We start from the raw sequence: 14,194 nt of genomic DNA, 5'->3' as shown, positions 1-14,194 counted from the left end.
CTTTTTCTGTTGTATGAACAGACTGAAAGAAGCGACTGAAAGTCTCAGCTAAGTCTTCAACTCGTGTCAGGACTTTTCCCTCATGTTCGATCTGTTCAGGTTTTTCCCTTTCTTTCCCTGAAGTAACGCCAGAATTAGCGCGGTGAACTCTTAAGAAAGTTGGCAAGCGTGTGATTCACAAGAGCTTCTTTCATCTCAATTTTTATAGCTTCAACTTCCATCGCTCTTACTTTCCGCTTTCATAATCTTTTAATTTTCTGTTTCATATGGACAATGCTGCGTGTTATCCAGGGGTGTCGTTTGCGTGTTTTCTACTTTTGTGTATGCTACTTTCAAGTCTTCGAAACAGTTGCTCCGCAGACTCGCACTTTGATGCTGCACATCCCTTTATATCTGTAGCAACTATACTGTGGAGTTTAGACATTTTCAGGTCACGAATGTCCTGTCTGAGCCAACATTAATCAGCATCAAAATGTAGGATCAGTAAACTCTACAAGTAATTTCCAAAGATTACTACCACAGTGCTAAAATAGGGCTTCGTCGCCGGACGGTATTGTTATTTGAATGTTGCATCATTGTAAATACCGCTGAAATGTGATATGCAGAAATTGAAGGACATGCGATAAATCTGCTGGAAGCTCTCAGCCGCACTGCTAAAATTAGTGGCGCGAAAGCGCACATATAAGCTCGAAAAGAGGAAATTGAGATCTTGTGACACCCAATGTCCAGAGCTCTGCCGATTCACACAGGTAGGTATAAGAAAGGGAACGTCTTGCGGGCGGAAACGTGGATTTAATGTGCGGCCCAACACTCACCGACAGCGGCGTCCTTAGCGTTGTACTCTCGGCTCTTGTTCCAGTAAGCGGCTGCGGAGAACCAGAAAGGAACGCCATCCCAGGGTCCAGGCAGCGGCCTAAGAGCCAGCCAGGTTTTTATCCACTCTGCTGCGGCGGGTACAACGACAAAGCACACGAAAACTCCGAGCAGACACAGCGCGACTGTAACCAGCAAGGTGTGCAGCTGACAAGTTCCGACGAGACTGTGGGAGATCCACCGGATAGCCATTAGTTCAGAAAAGGTATGAGGAGCACGTTGTTGTAGAGAACAATATCTCCGGGTAGAACTCGCGGAGTCAGCTCATGCTTCCAAACGAATCGTTTTCCGCTGGGACCAACTGATATATACGTCGGTCATGGCAGCGAGGAATGTTTCTCACTAATGCAGAAAAATTTTGCCGGGTCTGCAAAAGGCTCCTTTATAGCCTGTCCAATTTGGTGAGGGGACGATGCTTTGCCGATTCTCGAAACCAGCAATGTCGAGTACTGCGGTGTTCCCCTCGAGACTGTTCGGTTCGAGAGCGAGGCTCACGATGCGTGGCAGTGCGTTTATATGGGCCCTGGGCCGTTTACGAAGTTGACGACCGCGTCAAGTGGGTGAAGATCGCGAACTTGTTGACACGGCACGGCCTTGCCGCCACTTTCGCCCTTCAGGTCACTCCGTCACAAAGGGCACACCGGCAGTTACCTCCTCCGTGTAGTCGACCACGCCAGCCGAAATTGGGATGACAGACGCGAGGGCCTTTTGTTCGGAACGAAGAATCACGCACGACAAGGGCCACCCCACATCCATTACAAGTTCCTCGAAGGCCAAACGACACGTACGGTGTGGAGCTGTGTTATATTGTTGCAGCCCTTTCTGCATTAGGGCCGGACCGAAAGGTCCTGCATTCTACGTGCAAGCAATTTGGGATACCCCCCGCTATTTTGGCATTGGCCTTTAGATTCCTTCATTCTTGCGTGAAGACAGATAGAGGCTCAGTCAACACAAATCCGCTTGTATTAAATCGAGTACAAGGAAAGAGGGCTGCGCAATGAAGCGTTTCGTGCGATGATAATTGGAGACCAATCAACTCGTGCCAGCGTGACTGCGTAAGGTTGTTGCCGTTACAGTGACAGCGTACAGTTGACAGCTGTTGGTTCTTTTGTTCTGTCACCCTCCTGCGCTAGCAACTATTTAGAGGTTGTTGCGTTCCCGAATTCCCATAACAAATCAACCAAAACAGCAAAAGAAATGCTGCGTGCAAGTTTTGTACCCGCCTCCTTCTCCCACCAGTCTCACCACAATTGCTGCAGTGCGTTTCAAGTGGGCCATCATCGACAAATGTATCGCTGACACATAGAATTTAGAAATATCATTTAGGAATGTTATTTAAAAATGAAGGACTGAGTAGACTAACATTAATATGTGTAAAGAAAGAAAATTAAAGACGCTAAGGTGCATATGCGAAGTGACGAGGGGAGTGACAGCTGGGAACAAATACATCCCAGAGTGGCCTAGGTTGCAGAGATTGCAGCTTAGACGCAAGAGGGCAAAACTGAAATGTTGTTTTGGCCAAGTGACGACAATGGGCGAAAATTACGCTTGCAAGTCTACAACCAAGAACGAGGTTGGAGGAAGTGCGAAATAGCGACAAGCTCCGAAATAAATGCCAACCATTGCCACAGCGTTGTGTGCGCCTGTCGTCTCAGTCTCGTATTCGTATTTTTGTTGCGCCACTTTCGCCGTGATAGCGAATCGGCGAATCGATCACATTGTTTAAGTTTAATACAACTTAAACTTTGAAAGCAAATATGTTACTTCAGCATAGTGGAACAGTGTTTCTACTCGCGGCAGTGTAAATATTAAAAAGAAAGGTGATGTACAAACAAATGTAGTTGTTCTTATGGGCACATATGCAGGGTGTTTCAGCGAACACGTTCAACAATTCTTAAAGCATGCTTGTGGTAGATAGCACAATTGTAGTTATGAGGTCGTCTACTCGAAGCGGCGGACACTATTTCCACAAGAAATTGAAATGCGCAATCGATTAACTAACAAAGATTCACTAAGTAGCTTTTTAACTAACTACCGTATGGCCCATATTGTAATTTACAAATTCTAGCCGTGCAGTGCGCAAGGCGGATCCACTTGGAACAAATTCTCAGGATGACACCAGTTTCGATATATTAATTCCTGAAGTTTGCGGAGAAACGCACCAGTGTTGCAGTTACTTTTGTGCTGGAATGCATAAACGACGTTTTGTTAAGAAAGTAACTGGTACGCCGATGCATTTGTCCATGAAGTTCGGGAATTAATATCTCGAAACTGGTGTCGTCCTGAGAATTCGTTCCAAGTGAACCCGCCTTCTGAATTCCACGGCTAGAACTTGTAAATTGCAATATGGTCCATAAGGTAAAGAATTAAAAAATAATTAGTGATATTTTTCTTAATTAGTCGATTATGCATTTTAATTGTTGGTGCAAGTAATGTCAGCCTCTTCGTGTAGGCCAGCTCATAAGCTAGAATTGTGCTATCTGCCGCAGGCAACATTTAAAAAATTTTGGAAGTGTTCGCTGAAATACGCGATATGCTCAGAAGTGTTCATAAAGCTGTAGCACTATAGCTCGAATAGGTGAACTCGGATGGATCATCTGTGTGCACTTCGCTAAACTTCCCTTCAATTATGGTGCACGTGGCTTGTCTTCCAAGTTTTATTTCGTGCAGATCAAGAAAAAAAATCAGGGACACTGAACTGAGGGTGAATTGTAGTCCCAGCATATTCACTTCTCGTAGTTTCACTTAGTGTGCTGAGTATCCCTACCTACGACCACTTTATTGAATGGGATTGCACGTTTGACGGTACATTCAACGTGCTGCGTTTCGTCAGCAATGTCAAAAGAATTGTTTTTTTTCTTTATCGTAATGCATATAGACCAAAATTAATTGCGTATGCCCTTAAAGGTGGTGATTTAATTATTTTTGTGCCGGTAGATCTCGATACATTTACAGCCTACTTACGAGGACTGAGTAGAAAATGCAGAAAGCGTCGTCCTATCACCTTTCTTTCAATAAATTCTTTAGCATCTTGAGATAAAATTTTGTCACTTTGACACAATTACGAACACTGCGTCATAATTCGCGACTGAAGAGTACATGAGGTGGTGAAATAGCACGTTGCTACAGTAGCGTCTGCCATCACTGAAATGTGCTTTTGCGGACAATGTATAACCGAGTGTCGCTAATGGAGTACATGAATGCACGTGCTAGAAGCGACCGCGAGTTTGTTTTGTGGTTGGAGGAGGGGTTGACGTGATATTAGGTGCCATCGATATCTGGTTTTATTTTGTGTGTTTTCATTCATACTGCATGGGGACCCTATTCAGCGATCTAGGATGGTTCCTCGATTTACTTTGCACGTCAACGAAATGCGGGGGGGGGGGAGTCAAACCAATTTTCAGTCCTCAAATGTACGGCTCACCCAAAGTCTTGGTGACCCTTTGGAATTTTTATTTGACTGATGAGGTTTCACGACTCTGGCCTGCACTGTGGGATATAACGGACGCCGTAATGGTTGGCTTCCATTTCATGGTTGCTTAGTTCATATACAAACGCGGCTTATGCCGAACTGGGCTATACCGACCACTGTTCAGTGGCCATACAAAGAAGCAACTTTCGTCTTCGTGAAAGTGTGAATACGTATTTTTAATGTTGCCAGAACTTTCGGTTTTATTCGTGAAGAGCTAATTGGGTGAGTTTGTTGTTTGATGTTTAAAAGGCTGTCGAAAACTTATTGATTTTTCTGCGTATTTAGTGACATGCAGTCGCCTGCATTTTTATTTTAACAAAACAACACTACGCCATCACCTCTCCTTTATTTCCGCTAAAAATGATCAGCAAGATTGCTCTAATTTTTGCGACTTGTCATTCACTAAAACGCTTGGCATAGTAGTTGTATGGTGAGAATTTTAGTTGCTAATAAGCGGTGAAAACCAGTCCACGTATTGGCTCCTGCCCACTTCTCCGATGGGGAGTTGCGCATAAAATGGCACCATTTTATTTTTTTGCTGAACGAACCAGGCGAGGAAATGTGCCACACGTGTTAGTATTGAATGACGCGGACCAAAAGATGTGATCTTGTACTGGTAAGCGCAAAGCCTTCTTTGAAGATTTTAAGAATAAAAACACATGGAAATCATATACTGGTACGAAATAATGAAATTAAGGATAGGAAATTATGAGACAGCGAGGTGAACAAGACGAGCGTCCGGTTTGCTACCCTACACAGGGCATAAGAAAAAGGGGGCGCAGAAAGACGAAAAGAGGGAGAGAGTGAACAGAGTGAGCACGCGGGAGGATGCACAGAACTGTAAACGGTCACTCAGGCCGCTGCACTTCAAGAAATGCACTAGTGCGCGAATAGATTTTTGCGCCAGCAATGAATGGCTACCATCCGAGTGTCTCTGACTCAGAAAATGGTCTCGAGTATAGCCCGTCTTAAAGTGATTCGGAAAGAGAGGCGTTATATACACGTAAAATTTCACATATTCTCATACGAAATGTTACAATATGTTCCGAGGTAAGCTAGTGTCCGACAGAGTGAGAAATAGTGACTTTTCAGAATGTGAAAAGGCACGGAAAAGTGCGAAAAAAAAAAGCTTTCACATACTGCCACGGAGATCCTATAGCATACATATTCTAAATCTTTCATCGTACCAAGGTTGAAATAATTAAGGCCTTATTCATGCACGACTGGCCGAAAAACAACGCAGGAGTTTGGAAACAACCTTTTCACAGGATAATTGCCGACACTTGTGTAATACCTAAACCTACCCGGACCAGGCACAGTTCCATGTATGTGACCTCACGTGGAGTGCCTACTAAATGGGTTGGCGAAAGATGTCACGCTGCACTGTGAACCTCTCAGTATGAGAAAAAATAGGCTTGAACTTCTTGTTAGTGCGTCGGTATGACTCACTAAAACCGCTGGTTCTTTGAAAGATACGTGGGCTGACTTTTGCGTAAGAGAGACTTTTGCTTGAGAGAGTTTGAGTAAGAGACTTAAGGAGGCAGTTACAAAACAATGGTACGGTGACGAACAATTAACTCTCTTCCTCTAGCAGATTCTAAAACGATTACAGAAGAACAAACAAATTTGGTTATGTTAACAAGTTTTAAGCCTATTTGCTTAAACTACGCTCCTTAAGCTGGTTCTTTTTTTTTGTGATGTACCCACTGCGCTTCTGAAGAGTGCTCATCTGAGTCTGTTCTTGGAAAGTGGTACGAGTGTCATTTTTGGATAGGCCTGCGGAACCGCAACAGACATCCCTGGTGTCAACACCCCACAGAAGGCAAACCGCCGTGCTTGCTTAGTGGCTATGGTGTTGGGCTGCTGAGCACGAGGTCGCGGGAACGAATCCCAGGCACGGCGGCCGCATTCCATGGAGGCGAAATGCGAAAGCACCCGTGTGCTTAGATTTGGATGCACGTTAAAGAACCTCAGGGGGTCGAAATTATTCCGGAGTCTCCTACTACGGCGCGCCTCATAATCAGAAAGTGGTTTTGGCAGGAAAAACCGCATAATTTAATTTTTATTTTTAGCTATACAAGGCAGTACGTTGGGGGATTGCAGGATAACGATGAGAAGCACGTGTCCTCATTTAATCTCGTTCCGCTCCTATCCCACCCCGCCTGACGAGAAAGGAGGAAGTGAGTCTGCGGCGCCTTCGACTTTGGGTTCCACTCACACCGGACATCGTGGAACGTTGGTGGTAGCGTCCTCAAAACTCGTGGAACAAGATGAACGGCTCCCATGCTCAAAGTGCAACAGCACAGAAGGAGCAGTCGACGCGCTACGTCTCCTTTGGAAGTACTCTGCCGCAGAAGTCATGAGAATAAAGCACCTTACTCGAGGTCTCATATCACCTTCTGACCCGGATGACCACCGAGTATGGGTCCACGGTCGCTATTTTAATCCATTTGTCGCATTTGTATCACGGACTCGAGTCTGAATTCCCAGATGTAGGAGATGCTAGACCAACGTATAGGCCAGGGGGACAGTATTTGAATTTTAAGTAAAGATGTTTACACCTCCACCATCCGCGACGAATTAGACACACTGGTCTCATTAAATGCTAACCTCAAGGCCCTTAGCAAGCCTTTTTTTCTGCTTTCTTTAATTTTCATCACCGGTTCCTATTTTATGCCTTCTCAAGATAAATTCATGGCGTCAAAAACCAATAACCAATCGCTTTTTTCTTCGTTTTGTTTGCCGCTATGGCTACGTAAGTGAAATTATCGCGAGGGAAGTACAGAGAATCCGATATTCGCTTAACGCACGCTACGAATCGGCTCACGAATTCGGTCTGCAAATAATATTAACAATGAAAACGAGGATTTGGAGACTACACCTGCAATAGCAATATCCGCGATATCCAGTTTCATTGAAAACATTATACGGATTTATTGTCACAAGCAGAAATGAATTTTCGCATTTTTGTTTTAAAATGAAGTTCACGAAAACTATGCACCCGCAGTCAATTCACTTTCTGTCTTCCTGACTGAATTATTTTGCTTTAACTTGAGTAGAACCTCGAGTAGCACGGAGAATGTGTGTTACCAATTACAATGGCCTTCCTCCCTTTTCTCTCGTTGTTTTCAGAGAAATAAAACTGAAGGCTTGAGCTTATTAGGGCAGAAATGTACGCATCGGTGCTAGCACTGCAGAGAACAGCCATGCGAAACAACGTGAATAATTTGGTTGTTCCCTCGTCACGAACTGAGGGGGGCAAGTATGTTTCTCATACGATGGCCACTCGGGCCATCGGCCCGTTTGTCACACGGAAAGTTAACCCCTCGTACAGAATCAAAATAGGTCGATTGAAGATTCGCATAGTCCAAAAGTTCTTGTCAAGCGTGATCGTGAAATTTACGTTTTAGTAATTTTACTCTGGTTCTATCATCTTACATCTATGCCAGGTTTCTCGCATCCTCCTTATATAATGCTAGTAGTGTGCCGCGTTCAATGTGCCTCGGGCATTCTTACGCGTCAGACATACTGCAAGTGTGAGTCGATCACGAACCGGCGTATTTGCTTAGTGGCAAGGGCATTGCAGTGATTAGCACGAGGTCGCGGGATGAAATCCTGGCCACGGCGGCCACATTTCAATAGGGGGGGAAATGCAAAAACGCCCGTGAACCGTGCACGTTGAAGAACTCCAGGGGGTCAAAATGATCCCGAATGCTTTACTACGGCGTGCTTCATAATCAGATCGTGGTTTTGGCCCGTAAAACCCCAGAATTTTATTTAATTTAATAGATCACGTTCCCTTGAGGTGAAAATACAAATGTGAAAAGAACGCGTTCATGAAAGTGTTTTCAAAGACAAGCATTCAGTATTCCAGAATGTTTTACGCCCCCCCCTCCCTCCAGCTATGCACCAGTTCTACTTTAATATACTTGTTTTGTTATATATGGTATACGTATGTGTTTGCGTATATTTTAACATGGTTTACTGAGCGCGACGAACAACGCGCTCAACCGTCTGCTGATTGATGATCAGGCTGTGAGCGCGCCAACTTTGTGCTAAAGTGGGGCGTTGCTGAGCTGTATAACGCATAATCCAGTCGTTTTTAGTACAACTGCTCCCCGGAGAAGAGGAAGTCATCTTAGCGACTCAACGGGGATCCTGGAGACCGTCTGTGACAGCGCTAAGATGTTTCATAACGTCGGTGACTCCAGTGGAAAATCAAATATCGACTTTCTCTTCTTGTATTTATCTCTTCTTCTCTTTTGCATTTTCCTCAGTAAAGGGTAGCCAACCGGACTCAGTCTTGGTTAGCCTGACTGTTTTTCAATTAATCGCTTCTCTCTCTATCTCTCAAAAAGAGCAGAGGACAAATACGGGTCGCAGTATGTTTTGATTTTTCTTTACTGCGCTAGTTTGCACTACGGCATTCTCCCACGCACGGGGTTTCTCGACCATGGTTGCGCAGACCACCAGACGGTGTACGTCAATGGCTCGATGTGCTAGTTCACAGGCGACGTCTGCTGCCCAACACGATAGCGACCGTGGCCCTTGGCGAGGAGATTAGAGAGAGCCAGTGTAAGGATACCAGGCGACATCCAAATCTGCACCGGTCGTCATGGTGACGAAATTTTTGGCGCCACTAGTATTCAGTCGTAACGGAGTGGACAATTTGGTGGCATTCTTCGGCGTATCTGGAAGCTTGAGACAAGAACGTGTACTCTGATGAGTCAGGTTGGCAAGACAGAATCGTGTCCGCTATAAATGGAGGTTCGCGGCCATATACAGTAGCAGAGGCACTATAACGTAAAGCTATTCCAATTCTGCAATCAGCTCTCCATGACCGGTGAAAAAGTCCCCCTCCCCCCCCCCCCCCCCCCCATTTTCGCCTGCATGTTACGCGACGTCACGAAAACCGCGAAAGCGCCCCATCTGATATAATGTGTGCACACTGATTATGCATGATCAGACAAAAAATATAATTATTTCTGATTAGACGACTATTTCTCCATTTGCCCTTTGCTAATTATTAAACGTTTTCGAGTTGCGCCCACTTCGCCTGTTTGTGACGCGATGTCACAACATCGCGAAAACTCACCTCGTCAAAGTGGCGTGTACGCGTTAAGGACGCATTAATATGACGAACCAAACTGAAAATTTTTCTGAATAGCCGGAGACTGCCCCGTTCCGAAAGCAATAGAAGATGGCTGCCCACCAATCGCTCTGGCACTAGCTACTCGGAGCTGCCACGGAGCATGGAGTCATTTGCATATAAAAGTAATTCTTGCGTGGAAGTATAACGTTATCGACCCCTTTTGGCACGTATACGACATCCCTTTGCCAACTCTTTGTTCACCGAGGATCTGTTATGGTGGCATTTTTAACCTTCCGTTGCATGCCGCCGCGAATTTCGACCAGCCACCGCAAGCTAAGTAAGGGAAAGTGGACCAATCGCAGACGCCGGTACCACACTCTTCATCCAGTTATCTACTTTCACCGTGTCGGCTTGGCCCCATCGAAACTTCAGCGTGCTCCTCGCCTCCTGTCAGCCAATCCAATAAGAAAATCTGCTCAATTTAGGCAATGCTGTTGGCTTTGAAAGCAAAAGAAAAAAAAAAGAAGTGATTTCCTATAAACGATATTAGGCTTTTCAAACAACGCTTCGGGTTACCGTCCGATGCTGGCGTCGGTTGTTACGTAAATTTGACGTCAGGTGATTGGAATAAAAAGATATTGGAATAGTTTTACGCTATAGGGCGCCAGTATTCGGAAAAAGCCGAGTACTCACATAATCATGGCATACCCCGCTATAGAGCGGTTTGCCTCACCCTTCCTGCTGAACTAAGCATGCGTTCAATCGGGAGCTGCGCAAAGCAACAGCTCGCGGTAAGAGGGAAGCGGGACGGCAGCTTCATTTTACGCCAGCCTATTACTTCGCAGGAGGGTCGGACTACGATCTGCGATTTGCGCTTCGCCTTCCTGCATGCGCCACGAGGAAAGTTGAAAGTATAACTTGATGGCAGTCATTTCTACCTGCAGCGCCATTTTGAAATGTAGTAACGCAGAAGTAGACCACTGGCGATTCCCTTCAACTTGTCTATCATATGATGGTGCATTTATCGTATCTCCTACACGAGTTGTTCGCAGGACCCGCGAGGAAGAGATGACAGAAGACATTGTGAGGCCGCCTTCGAATCGCAGAATATCGTCCACTTACGTCGTGTTTCAGTGGCTGCCTGGCCATTGCGGTATCTCCGGCAACGAGCTCGCTGACGAAGCTGCTAGGAAAGCACACGGAGGAGCGACCCTTGTTTCTGTACCTTTATCACGGAATGACGCGGCCCAACACTTAACCAAGCTAGCGCACCGTATGACATCGGAGAAGTGGCACACACCTGAATTCACTCAACATCGATTGCATTCCCTCGATCCATCTACGCAACTGCGGCTGTTACCAGGGCTTCCGCGTAATGAGGAAACAATGCTGTGCCGCTTACGCTTGGGCGTCGCATTCACGAATACATATACGTTTTTGATTGGAATGTCTGATAGCGCCAAGTGCAATGCCTGCGGTGTCGAGGAAACTATAAAACATCTACTGTGCTACTGCCCATCTTTTGAACATGAAAGACATGACCTCTGCACATCTCTCAATCAGTTAGAAAGCCGTTGTTCACCTTGAACAAGATCTTGGGAGCATGGCCTCGCATATCGCAGCTACAAAAGGCCACAAAAGCACTGCTGTTATATTTGAAAGCTACCGGATTGAGTCAGCGTCTGTGATCCGGACTGAGTGACCGAATGATATCCCCAATGGACTTTCTCTTCTTTTAATCTTTCCGTCCCCTTTCCCTTTCCCCAGTGTAGGGTAGCCAGCCGGGCTCAGTTGTGGTTAACCTCCCTACCTTTCATTTATCATTTGCTCTCTCTCTCGTCTATTAAACACGCGCCGTAAAGCTTGCAATTAAGAACTTAGTTGATGTAATTAGTTTAATTAGAGAACGGATTCACTGGCTTAAACAAAGTGAGAAATGTGGGCGTGGTATTTACATGTGAATTTGAAGTTCGGTCATTCTATTGTCTATGTAGGATTTCCCGCTCTACATGCGCTGTTTCACTGCTTGTATATATGCAATATTGGTAATCATATATTATTCACCCAGTTGTATCTTGTTTTGTATAAATATTTATATGCGTTGTCACACATAGCATTGCGGGTGTTCATATGTATTGATCCTTTTTTTTTTTAGTGAGCTGCTTCTGTAGTTGCTTTGTTCTTGTAACTTATAGCTAAGGGTCCCGTTGCTGTCTTCTGCTTTGGGACCCTTGTACATATATATACATTCTGCACCTAATGGATTGTATCTTGAAAGAATAATAGACTGAAACTGGGCTGCAAATGAAGAAAAATATACAAACAAGTGAAAAGATTACCATTCTTTTGTAGTACGCCGCATAAGGCGAAACAGAGAAACACTGGAGAACCGTCGCGATAGAAGGGCATAATTGAAATTTACGGTTCCCTTAGGTGCCACAGCATGACTCTGAAAAGAACAGAAATGTTTTTTACATGTCCCGTTTCTCATTAAATGAGCAATCCAAGAAAGAACTCGCGATCCTAGTGAATGTGCGCCTGGCGGAGTATGTAAATGCATGGGAAAAACAAACTTTATTGCGCCATGGTTAGAACTACGCATGTACGCAACACTTAATTCCGGTTTGTCGCGTGGCTAGACCGGGCCTCCTGACCAGGCAATTAAGCCATTGTTTTCCATCTTAGAGAAACGGTACCAGCGTTCATTATTTTTCTAAGAACAACCGAAGTGTGAACAAGGACGAACTTGGCTATTATTTCAAAATGCTGTTAACATAAGGTACCGAAACACTCACTTCTATTTTCTGCGAACGCATTTAATGCACATTACTTTGGTTTTAGAAACAGCGCCCGTGAAACCTTAAGAAGAATGAAGCGGCTGCAATCTTCATTGCGTGCAGGGGCCTTAGAGAAAGTGTGTTAGCCTGAAATGTAGGCACAACTGAATTTCACTTTTCAGCTGGTCCTATCAGCTTTGTTACATCCTTCAAGTAAAATATTTGAACAGAAGGAATCTACACTAAAAAAAAAAAAACAATGTTTGCATTGACAGCGCTGTTCATGTGCCGGAATGGTTCGTAACAAAATGACCACTGGCCAGTTGTGACCGTGAACGAGGTAACGGGAAATCACAATTGATCACAACCGCAGGAAAGAAAATCTTTTAAGGTCTTAGGTAATCCTTAAGCGGTGAGCTATATTACAACACTTTTTCGTTTTATATTGTGATGCGGTCTGCTTTGAAGACGAGGACAGACTAAGGCACACAGAGAAACATACGGAAAGCCTCTAGCAACTAACGTTTATTGAAACTTCTCGTGTTTATATTCGTGCATACATCGTCGTCCAGCCATGTGACGCGTCCTGTCTGTCTTACTGACCAGCTAAGAAGCTAATTTATTTTTGCGACAGCAAAACTAATAGTGTACGGACACAATTGGTCACTTCGCTGATTATGCCTCTCATCTCTATATTATTAGGCATAAGGTTATCTTTGGAGTAGGTCATTATGCAGCAGCTTTAAAGCAGCGCTGTTGTGATCGGCCGTTCACCCGCGACACCCCTCGGTCACGGCTCACACGATTATGGGGAACGGGGCGACGGCCTCGTCCAAATGGTTCTCGACACAGATGAATTATGACCAGTGCGGGAATACCTTGTTCAGGAGAAGTTAGAGCAATTAGCAATGATACGGCTGTCACCTGTCAGCCGCACAAACTGGTGTGTCCAAGCCGGAGACGCGCTCAGTGCGATGATCCGGCCATCACTGCGTCACAGTACGATCGGAGTCAGAGAAAAGGGCAACCTACCTCTGGATTGGTGGGACTTGATGTCATCGGCCTCCTGACACCAGAGTGTCAGGAGGCCGATGTATATATATATATACATATATATATATATATATATATATATATATATATATATATATATATATATATATATATATATATATAATATATATATATATATATATATATATATATATATATATATATATATATATATATATATATATATATATATATATATATATATATATATATATATATATATACGTGTTTGTCAAACGTCCTGAACATCGGACCCGCCTCACGTTCACTTACCCCTCCACGAGGAAAGAGGATCCCACGTCTTCGAACCCCGAGTCGCAACGGCGCTGAGCACTCAGTCATTAGAATGTGTGAACAGGTGTCCCTTTCTGTACCGTGCAACGTTTTGCTTGTACTTTCTTGACCGATTTTTTACACAACCGCCTGTCTGGCTGATGTAGGTTCCGCCACATGACAGTGGTACATTGCGCATCACTCCTTCTGGGCAGAGCATGAAAGGGTTCTGAGGCTTCTTTTGGCACTCTCTTGGCTTTCTATAATCAGGGTCAGTTAGCCAAGACAGACGGTTTAACTTTTCCGGCGCCGACCATTCACCTTTCCACCGACCTGACTGGTCACCTTTTTTAGACCGTGTGAGACCTTAGATAGGAAATTACTAGCAGCTCCTGCTTGTTCCTTGACGCGTTCGGAGGGACGCCATCGGGGTTCCACATTTTCTTTAACACGTTGCTTGCGATTGAGATGAACTCCTGCGTCCGGTAGCCCGTCGACCTTAGACGAGCTACCTGTTCTCGCAGACTGGTCTCGCTAGCATGACAACAGGTGTTTGTGTGTGTGTGTGTGTGTGTGTGTGTGTGTGTGTGTGTGTGTGTGTGTGTGTGTGAAAGGAGGCCTGGCGGCTTCTCGCATCTCTGCATGGCACTAAAT

This window comes from Dermacentor andersoni, chromosome 1 (assembly GCF_023375885.2).
Source record: "Dermacentor andersoni chromosome 1, qqDerAnde1_hic_scaffold, whole genome shotgun sequence".
Classification (NCBI taxonomy): Eukaryota; Metazoa; Arthropoda; class Arachnida; order Ixodida; family Ixodidae; genus Dermacentor; species Dermacentor andersoni.
Note: the sequence above shows the minus strand (reverse complement) of the source record.